Raw genomic sequence first — 3,289 nt, 5'->3', positions numbered from 1 at the left:
TGAATCAGTCATGGCACAATTCTCGATATTAATTTTAGGTTTTCCTCACCCAGGCTATGCAAAAGTGACCTGCTCTATTTGACCCTGGCAGAATGAGCTGCAGTCTTACAATTTTGTCTGCTGGTTAATACAACATGAAGTTTCCGTGAAGAAAATAAAAATCAGTTGGATTTTTATATCCTGTTGAGAAATTCCACTAACTCCATGAATTGYTATGATTGCTTTTAGATGAAGCTGTATGCAACTTACTGGATGAGAAAAAATACTTAATATCTTGAATTGTGTTTAAGGAAGAATGAAARYCCACAAGTAATATTTTTAATCCTGCAAACCACAGCTCAGGTGCTGCCTAACCCCAGAGRTGAAACAACTTCACTTTGGTCTTAAAGGTCTCTGTACACCCAAACTCTGCTTCAAGACATCATCCAAGAACTCTCCTGTCTTAACAGGCTCTGAACCTTGGGGCTTCTTGAAACCACATACAGCCCATAGTTAGATCTCAGCTTTCCTTCATACTCAGCACTTTTGGAATRTGAGGGATCCTTATGAGCCTCCATCTGGACCTTTCCAGATGGAAAAAGCTGAAAATGCTAACCATTTTTACAAACCTTTTGCAAAGCATGTACTGTTGGCTCACCAGAACAGAAACAGTACAATAAAATGCCTGCTACTTCTGGTCTGACTCCACAAGCCCAGAAGAACCATCATGGTTTTACCAAAATAGTTTATTTAGCCTGTCACTATTAAAATGCTTTCTTCACCTCAGAATTACTTGGAGGCTGAAAGGYTCAAAACAGCTCTTCTGGTAATTGCAACCTGGTTTGAAATTCTTGGCATTGGGCTGAGGAGAAATGTGTCAAGCTAGGAAGCAGGGTCTTCTGGTGGCCTCAAGGAAACATCGGCAGGAGGCTAGGGCACTGTGGGGAAGGTGTTTGAAAACTAAATGCATATGAAATTGTGCATATGTGCTGGTTAATATAGCACAGCATAATTATTTGCTTTCTCTGCAAAAATATTCAAGGATTTAYAAAAAAAATCCAATTTCTAGCAGTTTCTCTTCCCTGGGMTGAAGTTTAYATGCTTCCCAMAGAAATTTAATTTAAGGGCCACTTATGAAAGCCAGACTATGTTTTACAGAGCGTTGTCTCTGAGCACARMTTTTCAGATGCTCGTTGTCTAGCACGCTGAGGAGAGCTGGGCAGTCCCACACCTGAGTTCTAGCTCCATTCCATCTAAAGAGTATCTGAGAATCGTGCACTTGGGGCAGTTATAAGCCCTCTCTATAGTTACTGAAAATCAATAAATCCTCCTGAGTAGCAAAGGGAGAGTCTGATTTTAGATGGGCTGAATCAGCTTCTGGTCTCCAACGGCACAACAACAACCATGTTTTTGTCAGTGTTGTAACTAAACTTACCAGACAAAAGCTTTCGTAGTTCTAATAAATGCATTTATTAGCAAGGATAGATAGCATTTGTAAGCAACACAATTTTCATTTTATCCCAGTACTAAAAGAGGGTAGTACTCACTGAATATAGAAGGTGTCCTAGAATTTTATAGAGGTGAAATTAAAAGGATTCCATAAACTGAATGGTAGAATCATAGGAGTTACTGTAAAAACAGAGGGAAATACATCCTCTCTGGTGTCTTTGACTGTTTTTTTAAAAGGTCAGCTCTATGGAGTCTTTAGCAAGAATAGAATTTCCTATTAAATGCTTGCAGGTAAAAAAAAATATTTAGGACTTTCTTAAGTTAGACAAAACACAGAAAAGTGAAAGCCTTTTCAGCTGAGCTGTGCACATACAGCTTCCATCTTCACTGATGGTGAGATGTCCTGAATGGGTGTGCTTGAGATTGCCCAGAAAATTACCCACAAGGCTATGAGCAAGAGTCAGATTTGGTACTAAACTACAAAGCACAAGAGATTAGTTAGTCAGATTCACTCTACTTACAAAGGACAACTGATGCACAACAACAAAAACCAACAAAATCCTGGCAATCAGAACAGAAATTAATTGCAAACTATGCAGGGGTGTGTAGATGTGTGTGTGTGAGTGTGAATACAGCATAGACAAGGATGCAAAGGATGAGACCTAAAGCTTAACGACACCTAATCTTAACAGTACTTTAACTTAATTTATACCTTAAKTTATAGTTTAACCTTAACAATACAACAGAGGAATATCAGTTGACAGTATTAGCCTAAATTATAACTATAACTTAACCTAACTTCCAGATTTGCTATAGCATATACCTAAAGGGCTTTCACCTTGACAGAAACTGTCAGTGCAAAATAAAGTACCTGTGGAAAAATCTTCCTCAGAAACAGTGAAAATACTCACTTTGCATGCTTTTCCATCTCCCGATGGTGGGCAAAGGATGTCACCTCGAGGAGTGAGGGTATCGGCCCAGGACACACCTCCAGGTCTGTCACACCTCAGGATTTGCTGGCTCCGAGAGTCCCCCCTCAGAGGGCATCCCCGGTCACGGGCCCGCTGCGGCCCAGGAGAGTTCCAAAGGCCCATCCTGGGCCACTGTTTATAGGGTCGCAAGAGAGGGGGCTTTAGTCAAAACAAAGCTTCATCCTGGCCACAGCTGGGGACAGCATTTTCTCTCMAAGTGCGAGAATAGGAATATTAAGCCCTTCAGGCCAGAGAAATATTTCCCAAAGCTGGTCATGAGGAAAACAGAAGCTCCTTAGGAGTTCCTGGGAGCAGACACGGTTTCTGATCAGAAAGAGCTGAGCYCAGGTGGTATTTCCAAGGACAAGGCCTAACAAGCATTTCTTTGATCTCACTGCAACCTGGAAAGGAGCGGGGGTCGCGCTGCAYCCCAATCCACCACAGGAGGGCACCAGCCCATGGGGAACAAGCCCACTGAAATGGCCAAGCTTCCAGTCAGGCCTGCTGTGACAACAGGAGGTGTCACTCTTGTTCTACTCTGCCAACAGACAGCACTCATTYGTGTCTCAGCGACTGGCATTACTTTCAAAAGGGAAAGACAGAGACCTTTAGTGTTGCTTTCAGCTCTTTTTTTTTTACCTGGTGGCATTTTGATTTCAGCAAGAGTTTGCTTTCCCTGGGCTCTGGCAGAGGCCATATAACCTGCACATCTGCAGATGCTTTTAGGAGACATCCTGCACTCCTGAATCATTTCCTGAGATGACTGAAAAAGCACAGCAGAGAGCACAAGTGACCGACCACTTTCCAGAGCCAGGCTGGCGGGAGTGGGAATGAGGAGCCCTCCGTGCTCCTTGGCCTTTGGGAGCTGTGTTTGGGTGATGTGATGGGGC

This window comes from Malurus melanocephalus, unplaced genomic scaffold (genome assembly GCF_030028575.1).
Source record: "Malurus melanocephalus ecotype Western Australia unplaced genomic scaffold, MMel_1.1 scaffold_1642, whole genome shotgun sequence".
NCBI lineage: Eukaryota > Metazoa > Chordata > Aves > Passeriformes > Maluridae > Malurus > Malurus melanocephalus.
The sequence above is the reverse complement of the archived record's forward strand: the minus strand, read 5'-3'. Positions refer to the sequence as shown.